The 23,417-nt window shown below is 36.6% G+C and overlaps 1 pseudogene; it reads right to left on the reverse strand.

Moving 5' to 3' along the window:
* Window positions 1–5,215: 5,215 nt before the first annotated feature.
* Window positions 5,216–22,989, reverse strand: LOC114215142 (aldehyde dehydrogenase, mitochondrial pseudogene; annotated as a pseudogene).
* Window positions 22,990–23,417: the final 428 nt, after the last annotated feature.

The raw sequence follows: 23,417 nt of genomic DNA on the forward strand, positions 1-23,417 counted from the left end.
CTCTGTAGGTTTTTCATAGATGGCTTTTATGATATTGAGGTATGTACCCTCTATCCCTATACTCTGAAGAGTTTTGATCAAGAAAGGATGCTATACTTTGTCAAATGCTTTTTCGGCATCTATTGAGAGGATCATATAGTTCTTGTTCTTTCTTTCGTTAATGTATTGTATCACATTGATTGATTTGCGGATGTTGAACCGACCTTGCAGCACAGGGATAAATCCCATTTGGTTGTGGTGAATAATCCTTCTAATGTACTGTTGGATCCTATTGGCTAGTATTTTGGTGAGCATTTTTGCATCCGTGTTCATCAAGGATATTGGTCTGTAATTCTCCTTTTTGATGGGGTCTTTGTCTGGTTTGGGGATCAAGGTAATGGTGGCCTCATAAAACAAGTTTGGAAGTTTTCCTTCCATTTCTATTTTTTGGAACAGTTTCAGGAGAATAGGTATTAATTCTTCTTTAAATGTTTGGTAGAATTCCCCTGGGAAGCCATCTGACCCTGGGCTTTTATTTGTTGGGAGATTTTTGATGACTGCTTCAGTTTCCTTAGGGGTTATGGGTCTGTTCAGGTTTTCTATTTCTTCCTGCTTCAGTTTTGGTAGTTGATACATCTCTAGGAATGCATCCATTTCTTCCAGGTTATATAATTTGCTGGCATAGAGTTGCTCATAATATGTTCTTATAATTGTTTGTATGTCTTTGGTGTTGGTTGTGATCGCTCCTCTTTCATTCATGATTTTATTGATTTGGGTCATTTCTCTTTTCTTTTTGATAAGTCTGGCCAGGGATTTATCAATCTTGTTAATTCTTTCAAGGAACCAACTCCTAGTTTCATTGATCTGTTCTACTGTTCTTTTGGTTTCTATTTCATTGATTTCTGCTCTGATCTTTATTATTTCTCGTCTCCTGCTGGGTTTAGGCTTTATTTGCTGTTTTTTCTCTAGCTCCTTTAGGTGTAGGGTTAGGTTGTGTATTTGAGACCTTTCTTGTTTCTTGAGAAAGGCTTGTATTGCTATATACTTTCCTCTTAGGACTGCCTTCGCTGTATCCCAAAGATTTTGAATAGTTGTGTTTTCGTTTTCATTGGTTTCCATGAAATTTTTTAATTCTTCTTTAATTTCCTGGTTGCCTATTCATTTTTTAGTAGGATGCTCTTTAGCCTCCATGTATTTGAGTTCTTTCCAACTTTCCTCTTGTGATTGAGTTCTAGTTTCAAAGCACCGTGGTCTCAAAATATGCAGGGAATGATCCCAGTCTTTTGGTACCAGCTGAGACCTGATTTGTGACCTAGGATGTGATCTATTCTGGAGAATGTTCCATGGGCACTAGAGAAGAATGTGTATTCCGTTGCTTTGGGATGGAATGTTCTGAATATATCTGTGAAGTCCATTTGGTCCAGTGTGTCATTGAAAGTCTTTATTTCCTTGTTGATCTTTTGCTTAGATGATCTGTCCATTTCAGTCAGGGGGGTGTTAAAGTCCCCCACTATTATTGTATTGTTGTCAATGTGTTTCTTTGCTCTTGTTATTAATTGCCTTATATAATTGGCTGCTCTCATGTTAGGGGCATAGATATTTACAATTGTTAGATCTTCTTGTTGGATAGACCCTTTAATTGGGATATAGTGTCCTTCCTCATCTCTTATTACAGTCTTTGGTTTAATATCTAATTTTTCTGATATAAGGATTGCCACCCCAGCTTTCTTTTGGTTTCCATTAGCATGGTAAATGGTTTTCCACCCCCTCACTTTCAATGTGGGGGTGTCTTTGGGTCTAAAATGAGTCTCTTGCAGACAGCATATCAGTGGGTCTTGTTTTTTTTTTTTTTTAAAGATTTTTTATTTATTTATTTGAGAGAGAGAGAGAGAGAGAGAGAGAGAAACAGCATGAGAGGGGAGAGGGTCAGAGGGAGAAGCAGGCTCCCCACTGAGCCGGGAGCCCGATGCGGGACTCGATCCCAGGACTCCGGGATCATGACCTGAGCCAAAGGCAGTCGCTTAACCAACTGAGCCACCCAGGCGCCCCTGTGGGTCTTGTTTTTTAATCCAATCTGATAGCCTGTGTCTTTTAATTGGGTCATTTAGCCCATTTACATTCAGAGTAACTATTGAAAGATATGAATTTAGTGCCATTGTATTGCCTGTAAGGTGACTGTTACTGTATATTGTCTGTGTTCTTTTCTGGTCCATGCTGCTTTTAGGCTCTCCCTGCTTAGAGGACCCCTTTCAATATTTCTTGTAGGGCTGGTTTTGTGTTTGCAAATTCCTTTAGTTTTTGTTTGTCCTGGAAGCTTTCTGTCTCTCCTTCTATTTTCAATGACAGTTTTTCTGGCCTGCCAGGTCTCTGTGGATAGGTCATTTGCCAATCTAATGTTTCTGCCTTTGTAGGTTACATATTTCTTCTCCTGAGCTCCTTTCAGGATTTTCTCTTTGTCTCTGAGACTCTTAAGTTTTACTATTAGATGTTGGGGTGTTGACCTATTTTTATTGATTTTGAAAGGGGTTCTCTGTGCCTCTTGGATTTTGATGCCTGTTTCCTTCCCCACATTAGGGAAGTTCTCTGTTATAATTTGCTCCAATATACCTTCTGCCCCTCTCTTTCTTCTTCTGGGATCCCAATTATTCTAATGTTGTTTCGTCTTATCGTATCGCTTATCTCTCAAATTCTGCCCTCGTGATCCAATAGTTGTTTATCTCTCTTTTTCTCAGCTTCTTTATTTTCCATCATTTGGTCTTCCATATCGCTGATTCTCTCTTCTGCCTCATTTACCCTAGCAGTTAGTGCCCCCATTTTTGATTGTACCGCATGAATAGCCTTTTTGATTTCAACTTGGTTAGATTTTAGTTCTTTTATTTCTCCAGAAAGGGTTTCTCTAATAACTTCCATGCTTTTTTCAAGCCCAGCTAGTATCTTTAAAATCATGATTCTGAACTCTAGGTCCGACATCGTACTAATGTCCGTATTGAGTAGGTCCCTGGCAGACGGTACTACCTCTTGTTTTTTTTGTTGAGGTGATTTTTTCCATCTTGTCATTTTGTCCAGAGGAGAAGAGATGAATGAGAGAACAAAATGCTAACAGGGTAACAACGTCCCCAGAAAATACACTCTAAACAAATCAGAAAAGACCTGAAGCCAGGGGAAAAGAAAGGGAAAGAAAGAAAAAAGAAAGAGAGAAAAAAAGAAAAGAAAAAGATAAGAACAAAACCAAAAAAAACAGAATATGATCAAATATGATCAGACTAGTGCATAGATCAGTGCCACACACTAGATTTTGGGTGTATTTCAGTCTGTTAGAAGAAAGTGCCTCCCAAAATTTTAAAGAAAGAAAGACTTACATATGTACAAAATAAGGTTTGATACAATGAAGGGATGGAATAAGACTGTAAAGATGAAAATTATAAAAAATTTTATAAAAGGAATTGATAAGTTGTTTGAAAAAAGAAAGAAGAGGATTAAAAAAGAAGAAAGAAAGAAAAAAAAAGTGGGAGAGAATGTGATCAGGCAGGAGACTAGAACAAAGCCTTACACTAGACATTTAGGATGTATTTTGATCTGTTAGAAGAAACTGTATCTCAAAATTTTAAAGAGAGAACTTGTATATATATGCCAAAAATAAGGGTAACTACTATGAAGGGATATATTTGACTCTAAAAATGAAAAATAAAATTTTTTTTTAAAAAAGGGACTGATAAGATGTTGGTTGAAAAAGGGAAAAAGAAAAATTAAAAAAAAAAACAGTTAAAAAATATTAACTTTGCAAGCCTAAAGAATCATGGTAAAAGAGCCATGAATTCTATGTGCAGTATTCCCCTAGCGCTCGAGTTCTGCCATTCTCATTGATCAGTAAACCCGGATCTTGGCTGGCTGTTCTTGCTGACCTTCTGGGGGAGGGGCCTGTTGCTGTGGTTCTCAAACGTCTTTTCCAAAGGTGGAATTGCGCCGTCCTTGCCCAGTCCGTGCTAAGCAATCTGCTCGGGTTGGCTCTCGGGAGCTTTTGTTCCCTGCAAGCTTTCTGTACAGCTTTGGAGGACGAGAATGAAAATGGCGGCCTCCCAATCTCCGCCTGGAGGAGCCGAGAACTCGGGGCCCCGCTCCTCAGTGCGCCCCCAGAGAAAAGCAGTCAATCACTCCCATCTCCCCCATCTCCGGCTGCACTCCGTGCTCACCCAGCCTGTGACCGAGCGTTTCTATCTCTGGCACCCGACTCCGTGTGGAATCTCCAAACCCAGCAGATCCCTGCGGTGCGCTCCTGCGCCACTCCTCCCCGGGGGAGGAAGGGGAGTCTCCCTGGATCTGCCGCTTGTTGGGTCCCTGCTGGAGGAGCAATGGCCCGACTGTGCCGTGGATCACAGTTTATGGCAACCCTGAGCTGAGAGCCTGCTCCTGGGCTCCATCTCTGCAGCCGGCTTCCCCGCTTTGATACCCAGGAGCTCTGCCGCACTCAGGCGCCCCTGGTCTTTCTGTGACCCCGAGGGTCCTGAGACCACACTGTCCTGTGAGGGTTCCATCCCCCACTTAAGCCACCGGAGCAACGTCCCTCAGCGGAGCCGACTTCTAAATGTTCCGATTTTATGCTCCGTGGCTCTATCACTTGCCAGAAGCGGCCGACGGAGACCCCCTCCCCCACTGTCTAACCTCCCAAATATCGCCTCAGATTCACTTCTCTGCACGTCCTACCTTCCAGAAAGTGATCGCTTTTCTGTTCAGAGAGTTGCTGCTATTCTTTTCTTCAATCTCCTGTTGAGTTTGTAAGGTGTTCAGAATGATTTGATCCCTATCCGGCTGAATTCCTGAGACCAGACGAAATCCAGGTCTCCTACTCCTCCGCCATCTACTCCACTCAGCAGCATTGTTTTTAATGAATTTTAGTCCAGACTACAAAGCAGGGCACTAGCTGTTGCCCTGACTTGTTAGTATAGGTTTTGTTCCCCCATAAAAGCAAGTTACAGAAGTATATCAGATGGAACAGATAAGACATTTCAACCTAGTTTTGAAAAATCAGCTCAGAAGCTAGTAGTCCTGTTGCAGTGTAAAAGGCTTTCATGTACTTTTTGCCCAATACCCACCCTATTTATCAGTTCAAATGATCAAGAGATTTTGTGGGAGAATTTCTCTTTTGAGACTTTTAGTGTACAAGTGTCATTTTTCTTGGTTTTGCTGCTGATGTCCTTTACCTCTGTCACTGGATGAGTGAGGGACCTGGCACAGTTCTTCAGGAGTTCTTCTGAGGCACTTTGACCATGATGGTTTTCACTTAAGTATGTGCCTGCAGCCCATCCTCTCCCAGCTTCTGGCCACTCTGGACAGCTTGCAGCCACTGAATGGTGATTGGGCCCCAAACACATCATAGCAGTTGACCCACACAGTGCCAGCCTGAAGGGCTTGGGACAGATAATTGGCCCTGTCCAAGTCCTTGGTGAAGACAGCTGCAGCCAGCCCATACTTAGAATTGCTGGCTCTCCCAGTGACTTCCTCTGCGGTCTTGTACTTCAGTGTCTGCATCACTGGCCCAAAGGTCTCTTGCTTGGCAGTAGTCATGCTGCCCTATATATCTCCCAATGGTGATGGTGTACTAGACAAGTAGCCACGGTCAGCCATCACCCCTCTATCACATAACAGCTTTGCCCCCTCCTCTTTCCCAGATTTGATATAACCAAGGACCTTCCTAAGCTGAGTTTCATCTACCTGAGGTCCCTAGTTGTCAAAGGGTTCCCAACTACACAAGACCTGGCCCAGGTGATGCTCTTTCTCAGACTCAGTGTAAATATCTTCTTGCACAAACTGGGAACCTGCACAGCAGCACTGGCCCTGCTTGAGGAACAGGGCAAAGGGGGCCTCTTCCATGGCCCAGTTCATGACTGCATCTGACATGATGATATTGCCCCCCCCCCCCACACACACACACTCCAGGGTCACTCTCTTGAGGTTATTGCTCCCTGCAGCAACCTGGACTAGGTGGCCAACTTCAGTGGAGCCCATGAAGGCCGCTTTGTCCACATCCTCATGGGAGGTGATGGTAGCCCCATCTGTGGGGCCAAATCTAAGAATAATATTAACTATGCCAGGGGGAAAGCCAGCCTCCTTAAAGAGGTTGGTCACATAGAGGGTGGTGAGTGGAGTCTGCTCAGCTTCCTTCATCACAACCTTTCCTGTTGCCAGGGCTGGGCCCAGTTTCCAGACTTGCATCAGGAGTGGGAAGTTCCATGCAATGATCTGCCTGAACACTCTGATTCATGGTGGATATAGCTGAAAAAGTCCCCGTCCATGGGAATGGTTGTCCCATGGTACTTATCAGCCCAGCCAGGGTAATAACGGAGGCTTTCAAGGACCATGTCCAAATGACATAGGGCTTGCTGTTATCCAGGGTCTCCAAGGCTGCCAGGTAGGTCCGGTCTTGCTCAATCAGATCAGCCAGGCTGCTCAGCAGGTGGCCTGTGTCGGATGTGTCCATGTGGCACCAGGGTGAACTCAGCTGGAAGGCAGCCTAGGCCACCTTTACTGCCCTGTCCACATCTTCCTTGTCTCCTTCAGCTACCTGACGGATGACTTCTCCCATGGGTGGATTGGCAGTGGGGAATGTTTTCTTGCTGACAGCACTGTGCCACACATTGTTTATGAAAATCTTGTTGTAGAAGACTTCAGGCTGCTGGTTGGGTGGCAGCAGCAGACACTAACTAGGTGATGGCCCAGGCTGGGCCCGAGGTTGGCAGCATGCAACATGCTGTGGTGGGAGCAGCTGTGCAGGACCTCCAAGAACCATTTCTAATTTTCAGTTTTTTGTTAATTTCTACTAGCACTTCTGTCACAATTCATGTTCCCATATATGTGCAGCCTTATTTTAGGCTCTTTATTCTCTTCCATTTGTCTTTTTTTTGTCTAATTCTGTGGTACTACTATACCGTCTGAACTATTATAGCTATTAAGTTTTCATCGACATGAAAAAACTTTTTAGTATCATTTTTCCTCAATTTCTAATTACAGTGCATTGTCACTAGAGAACATAATTAGTATCATATTGAGTCTATAATAGGTTAATTATTAAAATGAGTCTTTTTCTATCTGTTTTGGAGTAGTTGCTAAGTAGTTTGCAACACACAGCCCAAGCACTACATTCAGGGCAAATATGTGTGGGAGGTGAGGAAAGAGAACTTCTTTTCCCTCCTTCACAGGTAAAAGAGATGTCTTCTTATACCTATTAAAGAGTTTTAAGAAACAAAGAGCTCAATTCCAGTCTTCTGAAGCTTGAATAGCAATGCCACTAGTAGAAAGAAGGAGACATTTATCACTAGAGGCAGTTCAGTGTAGAGGGAATAAGCAACCAGCCAAAGAGGCACAGCATGCATCAGGGAGCCATAGCCAAGTGTTTCCAGCTGGGGAATCTTTAAGGAACCCCTTGGGACTACCCTCAAGAGAAACATTCAACTTTGAACATCCACTGAGCATCAACATAGATATGCATAATAGCAGGCAAATAAAAGCTTTCTCTCTCCTCTTCCTCTCCCACTTTTGTCCACCATCAAATTCAAGATGAGAGGATATAGGGAAAGAACTGATGAGAATGGATGGAGGAACCAAACAAGGAAACAGTGCAACTAAGCATGCCTCTTTCCCCTGCGTTAGCTTTTATTGAGAAAAAGGAAAATATTTCACTTAAATGAAATTGGGAATTTTTGTTATTCACTGCAATATATATTCTTTTTAGTACACATGAAACATTTACAAAAATACAAAAAAAAACCCTCAATACATTTTAAAGAATCAATATGATAAGTAATCTCTCTTCTGATGATTATATAATAAATTGGAAATTGATAAGAAAATTAATGCTTTAGAATCTTGTATTTTGGGAAAACATGACATATTTCCAAGCACTTGTATTAAAGATTATGATTCTTAGAAGGACATCATAGTAGTAGTACTTCTTCCAAAAATATACAACCTGAATCTAATCATAAATAAACATTAGACTGAATAAAACTGAGGAACAGTCTACAAAATAAATGACCTGAATTCTTCAAAATACCGATGTCATGAATGACAAAGAAATTGCTAAAAAATTATTCCAGACTGAAGGAGGATAAAGAAACATAAAAGCTAAATATAATGAGTGATTCTGGATTAGACTGTGGACTAGGAGGGGGAAAAGCTATGAAGGTCATGACTGAGGCAAAGCAAGAACAAGAGAGTATTATGAACAACTTCATATTACTATCTTTTAAAACCTAAATATGTGAATTTCTGTAAGAGTATAAAGTGTCAAAATTGAATCAAAAGTGAATAGAAATATTGAATAAGAAGCATTAAAGAAAGTACAGTCAACATCTTTCTCCCACCTTGCCCCCAAGTAGTCCTAGATTTTACAGATGAGTTCTACCAATCTTTCAGAAAGAGTTAACACTGACAGAAGCTGCCCAAGGAAAGAGCAAATGCTGTCCAGCTAATAGGAAGAGATAATATTCAACCAATTCTTACTTATACAGTTGTATTAGTTGCTTACATTCTGATTGGCTGTGCTCCATAATGATTAAACAGTGAACACTGTCATTTTGAATGATAGTTTGAATAATAATAAGGAAAAGTATAATTAGAATTCCAAAATCAGATGACAAAACAACAAATAATACAATTTTACATATGCATCTGGATGCAAAAATCCCAAATAAAATTTAGCTTTAAAAAATTCAACTTTTTTTTAAATCATGCATTATAATCACTTAATATTACCCAAGAAAATTTCTACATGAAAAAGTCTTTCAGTGAATGAGCGATGTGAATGGAACTTGAGTCTATAATCGGTTAATTATTAAAATGAGTCTTTTTCTATCTGTTTTGGAGTACTTGCTACATGAAACAATGAACAAGAACAATGGCAAAAATTGTTCTCCATAAAAGCAACAAGAACAATGGCAAAAATTGTTCTCCATAAAAGCAACAAGAACGATGGCAAAAATTGTCCATTCAGCTTTTTTAGAACCTGAAAATTAACTAAAGGCTAAAACAATCTGGGGAGCATTTATTCAAGAACAGCTGAATCTCAGTAACAACATTACCTTTGTGGCATTTGAACTTGGCCTGTTTCCATACCTCACTCCCCAGCTCCACGGTAGCTTTGAAAACCAACAATTCCACAATCACAGGGAAACCAAGAGCATAGCAGGCACGGGAGGGAGGAAAGTGTTGGAGTTTCTCCAAAGCCCCAGATAACTGTCACTATTTGACTTGTCTGGCAGTTCCCATGAAGTCTTCACTAAAATGGCTTGTCTTTATTTGAACTGACTCAAGTTTGCTTAATGCAAACAGCTTCCCCCCACCCCCTTAAAGGGCTTGTCAAAGACATTAAGCAGCAACTGTAACTGTTTAATATCTTAGCTGCCCAAGACACCAATAATGGCTTGGTCAAACAACTTGAAGGGAAGAAAAAAAAAAACTTAAAAAGGGTGGGGGGATTCTGGAATTAAAAAGTATAATATCCGCAATGAAAATTTTACCAGAGAGACTCAAAACCAGATTTGAGCTGGAAGAAGAAAGAATCTGTGAACTTGAAGATAGTTCAAGGAACAGATCTGAGGGACAGAGAGAAAAAATGAATAGTGAATACAGGCTCAGAGACCTGGGGGATACCATCAAACATTCCAACATACATATAACAGAAGGAAAGAGAAAGGGAAAGGAATATTTGAAAAATTAATGGATGAAAACTCCCTGATTTTTGTGGGAAATATTAATTTACACAGCTCAAAAAACTCAAAAACTTCAAGTAAGATAAGCTCAAAGAGATTCCCACTTATACACATCATAATCAGGCTGTAGAAAAAAAGAGATAATTGGGAAAAGTAACATTTTTGCTTTATGTTTTTACTAACTGTCCTAAAACATTGGAAGTTCCAATATTATACAAAAGGCAGTATATTCAAATGTCAAAGTATTATGGATTTCTTAATAGGAAATATTCTGTGCCTCAGTCTGGCTTTGGATACCTACAAATACGGATTGAATCTGCCCCATTTGACCTAGATAATAAATAGAATCAGCTGGAATAGAAATGTTGATTGCAAAATCTTTTCATTCTCTGTGATAAATGATTCCTCCCCAGAGAAGTCTTAGCCACTGTGCCAGTGTTCAGTCATATTATGTCTTTAGAGAAAGCATGTCCTGGAGAGCAAATAAATCTCAATCTTCTAAATAACCTTCCATCCATTACTGACAGTGATACAGTAAACTTTCAAGGGGGAAACTTTCTGAGGAAATAGCCAGATAGAGGGGAAAAAACCCACATAATTTTATAGTTGGTTCTACCCACTTGAAACAGCTACTATAAAAGTGATAATTTATAAAAATGAGGAACTCAGCCCACCTATGAGCCAAAAACTCCCCCCAAAGCCTTATATACTTAGTAAAAAAATGAACAAAATTATTTTTTAAAGATTTTATTTATTTATTTGGCAGAGAGCGTGAGTGAGCACAAGCAGGGGGAGAGGCAGAGGGAGAGGGAGAAGCAGACTCCCCGCTGAGCAGGGAGCCCAACATCATGACCTGAGCTAAAGGCAGACACTTAACTGACTGAGCCACCCAGGCACCTCTGACCAAAATGATTATTAGTGTATTACTTCCTTGAACAAACATCACAATCTCTTCATAGGTCTTCAATGTCATACTTCCTTTTATTTTTCTAAATAAATACTATGATTCCCTTTCTTTTCAAATATATAGATTTACCTCCTTTCAAATGTATTTTCTTAGAACCCTCTTTTGAAGTAGCCTCTCTGAATTTTGCTAACTTCAGGTAAGGACCACCTTCCCCACCCCGATGAGCATCAGAACACTTTATCTTCCCTGCGTTTCAAGAGACCCTCCACCCTTGCTCACAGGGCAGATCTTGAAAAAAGTTTTGGGTATACTCAGATAAAGAAGCAAGACTATAATTTTTGTATTTTAAGAAGTGAGGTTTAGTGATTATTATCTATCGTGATTCTATGGATTGTTTAGATCAGCTGGATGATTGTTCTATTCCACTTGGCATTGTCTGGGATCTCTTGTTTGGGGCTGGAACACTAACCAAATCACTCTATGAGGCCAATATTACCCTGATTCCCAAATCATTACACAGATATTAAAAGAAATTAAACTACAGACCAGTATGCTTTATGAATATAGACAAAAAAAATTCATAATAAATTCTAGCAAACCAAATCCAGCAACATATGAAATGTATTATACACCATAAACCAAGTGGGAGTCATTCCAGGAATACAAGGTTGGTTCAATATATGAAAATCAATTAATGCAATAGACCATTTAATCAAGAATAAAAAACACATGATCATGTCAATGGATGAAGAAAAGTCATTTGATAAAATCCAACACCCTTATTATAAAACACTAAACAAACTAGGAATAGAAAGAAACTTTCTCAACCAGATAAAGGCATCTGGGAAAAATTCACAACTATTCTATTATGGATGAAAGACTGAATGCTTTCCTCCTAAAATGAGGAACAAGACAAGGATGTCTGCCCTTGCCACTCTTACTCAACATTCTACTGGAGACTATAGCTACAGCAACTAGGGAAAAAGAAAAAAGATATCCAGATTAGCAAGATTTCTTACAATTCAATAACAAAAATATAACCTGATTAAAATATGTGGAAAGAAATTGACCAGATATTTTTCCAAAGAAGATATAGAAATGGTTAATAATTATTAGGGAAAAGCAAGTCAAAAACCACAATGATATAGAACATCCCACCTAATAGAGTAACTATAATAAAAAAGGTTCTCATAAAAAAAGTATAGATGAAGATGTGGAAAACACTAATGTATTGCTGATGGGAATGGAGAAGATGCAGCTGCTTTCAAAAACAGTTTGGCAATTCTTCAAAAATTTCAACATATAGTTAGCTTATAAGTTTGAAATTCCATTCCTAGGTATATACCTAAGATAAATGAAAGTGTGTGTGTGTGTGTGTCCCCATATTAAAACTTGTATCCAAACGTTCATAGCAACAGTCTTCATTATAGCCAAAAAGTAGAAACATTCCAAATATTCAAGTGATGAATAAAATATGGTATATCTATATAACGGAGTATTATTGAGCTATAAAAATAAAGAAGTATTGATATATGCTACAATATGGATGAACTTTGGAGATATTATGCTAAGTGAAAGAAGCCAGACATGAAAGAAAACATATTGTATGATTCCATTGACATGAACTGCACAGAATGGACAAATGCATAGAGACAGAAATCAGTGTGGTAGTTGACAGGGACTGTGGACACAGAGCAATGAGGAACAACTGCTTAATAGGTATAAGATTTCCTTTGGCAGGGTGATTAAAATGTTTTAGAACTAGATACCTTTATGGATATACTAAAAATCACCCAACTGTATATTTTTTAATATTTTATTTTATTATGTTATGTTAGTCACCATACATTACATCATTAGTTTTTGATGCAGTGTTCCATGATTCATTGCATCTAACACCCAGTGCTCCATTCAATACGTGCCCTCCTTAAATACCCATCACCAGGCTAACCCATCCCCCCACCCCCCTCCCCTCTAAAGCCCTCAGTTTGTTTCTTGGAGTCCATAGTTTCTCGTGGTTTCTGATAACTTCCACATCATACACTGAAGTGGGTCAAAATTTGTGGAACTCTAGTGGAGAAACAGATGGATTCATAAAACTGCTATCAAAGATCAAAATCAACAAGAATTAATTACATGGGACTGAATGAATTCATAAAGATGTCTTCTTGTTTGAAACATTGCTGGTTCACTAAAGTTTTGTATTTCCAAATTTAATGAGATTTTTCTCTCACCCCACCCCCCTCCCCTCTAAAACCCTCAGTTTGTTTCCAACTGTATACTTTAAAAGTGCTGAATTTAATGGTGTGTGAATTATATCATGAAAAATTGACAATATAATCTCCCACATAGAGGGAAAGTCATGTGATTGCCTCAATAGAGACAAAAAAAAAATCTTTGAAAAATTTCCAGATTCATTTATTAGGAAAAAAACAGTCATATATCAGAGTGGAAGGAAATCTTCCTAACTTGTTAAAGTTTATATCTACACACACACAAATATAATAAATAGTATACTTAATGGAAAACTTAAGAGTTACTTCATTTTAAAGAACAAGATTCCCACCAACAATAATGTCATTTAACATTGTATCAGACCTCCTGGTCAATACTATAAAGTATAATAACAATAATAGTGATGCTGATGGTGAAGTAAAGGTATTAGGCTTCTAAGGGAAAATGCAAAAATGTTGTTTAGAAATACTATCATATACCTAGACAAATCAGCTTAATTAATAATAACAGTTCAGCAAGGTTGCCAGAGAAAATCAATATACAAAAACCAATGGCATTCACTATACCAGCAAAAATCAACTAGAAAATACAATTAAAAAAAAAAAGCCATCCTTCCAATACAATAAAAATTTAAGGTACCTGAGAATTCTCTTTATGAGGAATACATAAAACTCAAGTTTTAAAAATGTTAAATTTCACTAATGTATGTAGATAATTATATGAATAAATGGATTATATTCTGTGCTCTGGATGAGTCCATTTAATATTATAAAGATATTAGAACTTCCAGGGAAGATGGCCAAGTAGAAGGATCCTAACCTCATCTCATCCCACAGATACAACTAAGTAGCACCCACATCAGTATAAATAACCCAAAAAATGAATTGAAGACTGGCAGAATAGAATCTCCACAGCTAAATGTAGAGAAGAGACCACAACTGGAGAGGACAGGAAGGGAAGACATGTTGATCAACAGAAAAAAAGAGAGCCCAGAAATAAACCCACAATTATATGGTCAATTAGTCTTCAACAAAGGAGTCAATAATATACAATGGGGAAAACGAAAGTCTTTTCAACAAATGATATTGGTAAAACTGGACAGCTACATGTAAAAGAATGGAACTGGACCACTTTCTTTCACCATACACAAAAATAACTTCAAAATGATTTAAAGACCTAAATGTGAAACTTGAGACCATATAAATCACAGAAGAAAGCACAGGCAGTAATTTCTACGACATTGGCCATAGCAACATTTTTCTAAATCTGTCTCCTGAGGCAAAGGAAACAAAAACAAAAAACCTGTTGGGACTACATCAAAATGAAAAGTTTCTGCACAGTGAAGGAAACAATTAACAAAACTAAGAGACAACCTAAGTAATGAAAGATCTTTGCAAATGACGTATCTGATAAAAGGATAGTATCCAAAATATATAAAGTATTTATACAACTCAACACCAAAAACCCAAATAATCCAATTAAAAATGGGCAGAAGACATGAACAGACATTTCTTCAAAGAAGACATACAGATGGCCAAGAGACACATGAAAAGATTCTCAGTATCACTACTCATCAGGGAAATCAAAATCAAAATCACAATGAGATATCATCTCACACTGGTCAAAATGGCTAAAATCAAATACACAAGAAACAAGGATGTGGAGAAAAAGGAATCCCCATGCACTGTGGTGGGAATGCAAACTGGTAGATCCACTGGAGAAAAGAGTATGGAAGTTCCTGAACATATTAAAATAGAATACCATATGACCCACTAATTCCAATATTGGGTATAACCCCAAGAATAAGAAAACACTAATTGGAAAATATTTATGCACCCCTATTTTTATTGCAGCATTACTGACAATAGCTGAATTATGGAAGCAGCCAAAGTGTCCATCAGTAGATGAACTGATAAAGATGTAACACACACAGACACACACACACACACACACACACACACAGACACACACATACACACACACAATGGAATATTACTCAGCCATAAAAAAGAATGAAATCTTGACATTAGTGACATGAATGGATCTAGAATATAATGCTAAGTGAAATAAGTCGATGAAAGAAAAATACCATGATTTCACTTATATGTGGAATTTAAGAAACAAAACAATCAAACAACTTAAAAAAGAGACAAGCCAAAAAACAAACTCTTAACTATAAAGAACAAACGATGGTTACCATAGTGAAGGTGAGTGTGTGTGTGGGGGGGGAGGGATAGGTGAAATAGGTGAAGGTGCTTCAAGAGTACACTTATCATGATGAGCACAGAGTAATGTATAGAATTATAGAATTATGATATTGTACACCTGAAACTAATATAACTATGTTAACTAAATTGGAATTTGAAAAAAAATTATAAAGATATGTTTTTCCCAATTTAATCTATTACCTCAATTGAATAAAAAAATATCCATCTGGAGTATAAAAAAACCTATTTGATATTTGCATGGACAAAAGAGAAGTGTGCAAATAACTAAAGTGACATATACTAAAAAAGCAAAGATCAACACTTGCTCTTTCAGTTATTACAATAACTAATAAATAAATAAATGGGCTGATGAATCAAAAGAGAAAGTTTGGAGACAGACCCATGATCATATAAAAACTTAATATACAAGAAAGATGGCACTACATATTTATGTACTAAATGGAAAGAACAGGTTGTTTATTAGATGGTTTGGGGGAAATTGGTTCACTATGGAGAAAAATTAAAATTTATCTCATTAATTAGCAAAGATAGAATCATGTTTTCTAAGACACAAAAATGTCAAAGTAAAGTAAAACTAATTATAGATAATGTGAGAAAATATCTGTGTATAGAAGAGGAAATGAGCTTTTTACACATAACCTTAAAAGCACAGAGTAGCAGACAAAAAACATTTTTAAAACCAATATGATATATAAAAATAGTGGCTATTGATTGGAGAGCATAAAGTCTAAATAGAGTATAAACTGAGAGATGGAATTTACAATGCCTGAAATCAATCAGAAACTTTCTTTCAGACTAGAGGTCAGAAAACTTTTTCTGTAAAGGAACAGCTAGTAAATATTTTAGGCTTTGGGTGTCATATATTGTTTGAACTACTCAACTCTGCCATTGTAGCATAAAGCCAGCAATATGCAATGTGTAAATAAATGAGGCTATGTTCAATACAACTTTATTTATGGACAGTAAAATTAGATTTCATATCATATTCACGTGTCACTGAATATTATTCTTCTCTTCAGTTTCCCCTGATCATTTAAAAAATAAACACCATTTTTAGCCTTTTGGCTATATGAGAACAGGAAGCATATCAGATTTGGCCCGCATACCAAGTTTTGCTGACCTCTGGCCCAGACTGGAAAGGAAACTTTTCAAACAAACAAGACAATGGAAGAATAGCAATACTGAACAGGCAAAGACTAAAAGCAAGCAAAAGGAAATTTAAAAGGTCTCAATGTTTGAATACATGCTCAAACTAATAATCAGAAATGCAAATTTAAATGAGGTATCATTTTATAGTTTTCAGACTGTCAACAATTAGAAAGTTGAATAATGCCAAGTGCTGGCTGGCTAAGAGGGATGGGAATCTTCATGCCTCACTGGTGGAAATGCAGATTGCAACCCTTGTGAGAAATCTGATACTATCTAGTTAAATTACCATCTGATTACCATCTACATTGATTGATACGTTTCCTTCTGAAAATCTTTCTCTTGTCTTTTTATACCAAAGAAGTAAATTAGGGGAAGTATATAAGAAAATTTGTTCAGATTGGCTGTATGGAGTTGAATGTAATCTGGGTGCCCATTATTGAGAGAATAAATGGATAAATGTGATGAATACATAAATACTAGTTTGGAGTACCAAGCAGATTTGAAAAGCAACATACACAGCAAAATTGATAGTCATATCAGCATAGTACTTTGTGAAAAAAAAAAAAGCGAAAAACAGTTGAAGATATAGTGTACAGTACTGCTTTAGGAAATTTTAGGAAAATTAAATAACATATGCACATTATACTATATATCTCATAAACATATATACAAACAGAAAGATATCTGTCAAACCAGTTAAAAAGGTTTCTTACCTGAATGTGTGTTGGGGAGTGGGAGGTAGGTGGAATAGAGAATGAGGGTGAAAAAGAATAAACGTATTTCAAAAGAAAAGAGGGGCATTGCAGGACCATCAGTAATTCTGCACTGGGTATTGAGGTATGTGATCACTCACACTTTTTCTCTGAGGTTCAGACAGACACTCATACGTATACAGAAACAAACAGAAAGGACAAATAGAAATTGCTAAAATGGTGGGAGATCTTAACAGAACTTTCCACTTTTGGCAGATCAAGTACACAAACATAGAAGAGGAAGAAGAGATTTTTATCTTAAATAAAGTTAAATGAAGATAATGTGACTAGTTTCTCATGCTGCAAAGGAAAGAAACATTTTCATATTTTGGCCAGGGACATTTAACTGAAATTGATCACCTCTTTAACCTTATTAATTTTTTTTTTTTTTTTAGCTGGGAAAATACTATGTAATCACTTAAGATAATCATGAAGATTGAAACAGAACTTTGGTCAGATTCATAAGTCAAAGTGACTGTCATTTCAAAATTCTCATGTCCTCATGACTTGGAATGGTATATCTACTCAGTAATTCCTACATAGTCCTTGAGCTAAAATCAGAGTCCTGTAGTTACATATTAGAGGATGCCACCTTCTTAACTTTAAACAATAAACTTAAAATCTATAATTCTCCATAATGTAAAAAGTTTAAATTTTAAAACACACAATCAAAAACAAAACATATCCTAACCACAGAAACTAAAAATCAATTATCTACCCATAATATATACAAAGAGAACATCTAAAACATCTGTGGATAATTTATAGAGTAATAAAAATACTATATATCAAAACATATAGAACGATAAACAATAGTAATAGGTAATTTTCTATCCTAAATTTTATTAACTATTTAAAAGAAATGGAACTAAAAAAGACTTATATCTAAGTATTTATAAAAAGAAAGGGTAAGACTTGTCATTAAGAATTGAAGGACAGGGGCACCTGGGTGGCTCAGTCGGTTAAGCAGCTGCCTTCGGCTCGGGTCATGATCCTGGAGTCCCAGGATCGAGTCCCGCGTCGGGCTCCCTGCTCAGCAGGGAGTCTGCTTCTCCCTCTGACCCTCTTCCCTCTCGTGCTCTCTATCTCTCATTCTCTCTCTCTCAAATAAATAAATAAAATCTTAAAAAAAAAAGAATTGAAGGAGAGATACTTTTCCAGAAAAGCAAAAGCTAAAAGAGTTTATCATCATAAGCCAGCCTTACAAAAAAATGTTAAAGAGATCTCTTTAAGCTGAAGTTAAAGAGCACTGATTAGTAACTGGAAAACTTATGAAAGTATAAATCTCAATGATAAGGATAAAATATATAGTAAAATTCAGAATACATGACAGTTGTAAAAGGTGGTCAGTTAATCATTTATAAATCTAGTATGAGGGTTAAAAGAAAAGAGTAGTAAAAACAACTATAACTACAATAATTTTGTTAATGGATACACCAAATAAAAACTTGTAAATTGTGACATCAAAAACATAATATGTGGGGGGGGTAATTATGTAAAGCAGCTTAGAATGCATTCACATTTAAGTTCCTAACATCTTAAAATTGACTGTTATAAATATAAGGTGTTTTATGTAAGCCTCATGATAACCACAAGGCAAAAATTTACTACAGATACACAAAAGACAAAGAGGGAAGCATCTAAGCATACCTCTATAGTATATCATCAAATCATAATGAAAAGACCAAGAGAAGAAACAGGAACTACAAAACAGCCAGAAATCAATTAACAAAATGGCAAAAAGTACATACCTATCAATAATTACTAAATGTAAATGAGCTAAATTTTGCAATCAAAGTGATGTAGGAAATGTTGGGGTTCAGAGCCAGATGGCCAAGTAAGAATTCTTGAGATGTCTTCAGTGCAAAATGGTGGTTTTATTAAAGCATGCAAACAGGACCTTTGGGCAGAAAAAGCTGCGCTGGGGTTGTGACGAGTTGGGATTATATACTTTCAAGTTGTGAGGGTGTTAGGGACAGCACAAACCTCCAAGGTATTTTGGAAACAAGTTTTCCAGGACCTTGAGGGGGCTGTTTTTAGGAAAAGGTCATTTATTGCTGTCTAATAAAACCTTAGTCATGAGACCCTTCAGATGTATATCAATGGTCCCTATTCTTGGGGGATGATTGCCAACATATATCTTGGGGGAGAGAGATAAAAGGAAGTTTCCAAAGGAATTTTTATATGTTAAAGTAGACTTACAGGATCCTGGGGGGTTGGAATAAAGTTAAACCAAGATTGCCATTTGCCCTTAGCAAAGTATTAACATCCAGGCAGCTGAGTTCCTAGAGGAATGTCACTCTGCCGTTTCAAGGACTTGTCAATGGGCTGTAGGCAGTGAAGAAATTTAATATTCTCTTTTGCCCTTGTTTCCCATATCAAAAGGACTTAGAATTGCTGAATGGATAAAAACAAGACCCATCTACATGCTGCCCAGGAGACACACTTCAGATACAGGATACCTACAGACTGAAACTGAAGAGACGGGAAATGATATTCCATGTAAAAGGAAAACCAAAAGAAAGCAGGGGCAGCTATACTTATATCAGATGAAATAGACTTTAAGATAGACTCTAATAAGACACAAAGAAGGTCATTACATAATGATCAAGAGGTCAATCCAACAAGAGGATGTAACATTTTAAAGTACTTATGTACCCAACATAGGAACACCACAATAGAGAAAGCAAATATTAACAGACCTATAGAAAGAAATAGGCAGCAATACAGTAATAGTAGGGAACTTTAATACCTCACTTTCACCAATGGATAGATCATCCAGACAGAACATCAATAAAGTAACATTGGCCTCAAATGACATGTTGTTTCAGATGGACTTAAGAGAAAAATACAGAACACTGTATCCTGAAACAATGGAATGCACATTCTTCTCAAGCATATATCAAGCTTATGTTGGGCTGCAAAATAAGTATTAATTTAAAAAGACTGAAATCCTATTAAGCACCTCTCTGACCACAGTGGTATGAAATTAGAAATCAATTACAACAATAAAAGTAAAATATTTTCAGGGCACCTGGGTGTCTCAGTCATTAAGCATCTGCCTTCGGCTCAGGTCATGATCTCAGGGTCATGGGATTTAGCCCTACATTGGGCTCCCTACTCTGCAGGAGGCCTGCTTCTCCCTCTCCCACTCCCCCTGCTTGTGTTCCCTCTCTCGCTGTGTCTCTGTCAAATAAATAAAATCTTCAAAAAAAAAAAAAAAGTAAAATTTTTTCACAAATATATGAAGATTAAACAACATACTACTGGACAACCCATGGGTCAAAGAAAAGATCAAAAGAGATATTAAAAAATGTCTTGAGACAATGAAAATGGAAATACAACATATCAAAACTTACAGGATGCAGCAAAAGTTCTAAGAATTTCATCATAATAAAAGCCTACATCAAGAAACAAACAAAAAAGAAACAAACAAAAAAATCCCAAACAACCCAACTTTACACTTCAAGGAATTAAAAAAAAAGAACAAATGAAGGCCAAAGCTAGTAAAGAAAGGAAATAACAAAGATCAAAGAAAATAAATGAAATAAAGCCCAAAAAATAGAGAAGATCAACGATACTAAGAGCTACTTTTTCAGAAAGATAAATAAAATTGACAAACCTTTAGATAGATTTGCCAAGAAAAAAAGAGAAGACTGAAATAAAATCAGAAATGGAGGAGACATTATAATTAATATTACAGAAACACACAGAACCATAATAGACTTCTAAGAACAATTATACACCAACAAGTCAGACAACCTAGAAGAAATGGCTAAATCCCTAGAAAGATAAAACCAACAGAGATTGAATCATGTAGAAATAGAAAATCTGAACACATCAATTAGTAGTAAGAAGACTGAATGAGTAGTAAAAACCTCCCAACAAACAAAAGGTCAGGACCAAGCTTCCAGACTAGAGAGCTTCACTGGTGAATTCTACCAAACGTTTAAAGAAGACTTAATACAAATCCTTCTCAAACTCTTTCAAAAAAATAAATAAATAAAAAGAGGAGGAACACTTCCAAACTATTTTTACAAGGCCAGAATTACTCTGATACCAAAACCAGACAAGAATACCACAAGAAAATTACAGACAATATCCTTGTTGAATATAAATGCAAAAATCCTCTACAAAATTATTAGCAAACCAAATTCAACAATATGTTAAGATCATCATATACTATTATCAAGTGGGATTTATTCCAGGGATTCTAGGATGACTCAACATCCATAAATCAATGTGATACACCACATTAACAAAATGAAGGATAAAAATCATACAATCATTTTAACATGTGTAGAGAAAGCATTTGACAAAATTCAACATCTATTCATGACAAAAACTCTCAACAGAGTGGGAATAGAGGGACTATAACTCAACATAATAAAGGCCATATATGAGAAGCCCTCAGCTAATATTACACTCAATGATGAAAATTTTCCTCTAAGATCAGTAACAAGACAAGGATGCTGATTCCTGCCACTTTTATTCAACATAGTATTAGAAGTCCTACCTGGGGCAATTAGGCAAGAAAAATAAAGGCATCCAAATTGGGAAGGAAGAATTAAAATTGTCACTATTTGCAGATGACATGACATTATATATAGAAAACCCAAAACTCCACCAAAAACACTGTTAGGACTAATAAATAAATATATTCAGTAAAGTTTCAGGATACAAAATCAATATACAAAAATGTATTGCATTTCTGTACACTGATTACAAACTATGATAAAGAGAAATTAAGAACACAATCTCTTTATAATTGCATCAAAAAGAAGAAAATACCTAGGAAGAAATTGAGCCAGGATGGTGAAAAAGCTATACAAAGAAATCTCTAAGACCTTCATGAAAAAAACTAAAGAAGACACAAATAAATGGAAAGCTATTTTGTGCTCATGGGCTGGAAGAATTAATATGGTTAAAACTTCCATACTACCCAAACCAATTTACAGATTCAATGCAATCAAAATTCCAATGGTATGTTTCACAGAAATAAAACAATCCTAAAATTTGTATGGAACCACAAAAGCCTGACTCCAAATAGTGAAAATCACCTAGAAAAAGAACAGCAAATCTAGAGGCATTGCACTTCCTGATATCAAATATATTACAAAGCCATAATAATTAAAACAGTTTGATCTGGCATAAAAACAGATACACAGATCAATGGAACAGAATACAGACCCCGGAGATAAACCCATGAATACATGGTCAATTAATTTAGGACAAAGGAAGCCAAGAATATACAATGGGGAATGGGCAGTCTCTTTAATAAATGGTGTTGGGAAAACTGAATAGTGATCTGCTAAAGAATGAAACTTGACCACTATCTTATACCATACACAAAAATTAACTCAAAATGAGTGAAAGACTTGAACATAAGACCTGAAACAATAAAACTCCCAGAAGAAAACACAGGCAGTAAGCTCCTCACAATCAATATTGGCAATATATATATATTTTTTGTATTTGACACCAAAAGCAAGGGCAACAAAAGCAAAATTCAGAATTGGGGCTATATAAAATTAAAAAACTTCTGTACTGCAAAGGAAATGGTCAACAAAAGGCAACCTACCAAGTGGGAGAAAATATTTGCAAATCCTGTATCTGATAAAGGGTTAATATCCAAATTATATAAAAACTCATTCAACTTAGTAAAAAAAAAAAATCTGATTAAAATATAGGCAGAGGACCAGAACAAATATTTTCCAAACTAGACATACAGATGGCCAACAGGTACATGAAAAGGTGCTCACCATCACTAATCATCAGAGAAACAAAAATCAAAATCACAATGAGATATCACCTCATAGCTATTAGAATGGCTATTATCAAAAAGACAAGAACTAAAAAGTATTGGCAAGGATATGGAGAAAAGGGTATCCTTGTCCACTGTAAATGGAAATATAAATTGGTGCAGCCGTACAGAAGTTAAAAATAGAACCACCATATGATCCAGCAATTCCACTTTTGGGTATTCATCCAAAGGAAATGAATACACTCACTTGAAAAGACATCTGCAACCGCATGTTCATTGCAGTGTTATTTATAATAACCAAAACATGGAAACAGCCTAAATGTTCATCCACAGATGAATGGATAAAAAATTTTGTATATATACATGATGGAATATTACTCAGTTATAAAAGGAAGGAAATCTCGCCATTTGTAACAATATGGATGGACCTTCAGGATATTATGCTAAGTGAGATAAGTCAGATGGAAAAAGACAAATACCATATGATCTCACTTATATGTGGAATATAAAGAAAGAATAAGTAGAATATAAAGAGAGAAAGAGAGAAAGCAAGCAAGCTTCTAGATACAGAAAAGATAATGGTGGTTGCCAGAGGCAGGACATGGGGGTGGATGAAATGGGAAAAGGGGGTGAAAAGGTAGAAACTTCTAGCTATAAAATATATAAGTCCTGGGGATGTAATGTACAGCATGGTTACTA

The sequence above is a fragment of the Eumetopias jubatus genome, unplaced genomic scaffold, assembly GCF_037043125.1.
Source record: "Eumetopias jubatus isolate StellerSeaLion01/CBP00866 unplaced genomic scaffold, mEumJub1_p1.0 scaffold_4, whole genome shotgun sequence".
NCBI classification, from domain to species: Eukaryota; Metazoa; Chordata; class Mammalia; order Carnivora; family Otariidae; genus Eumetopias; species Eumetopias jubatus.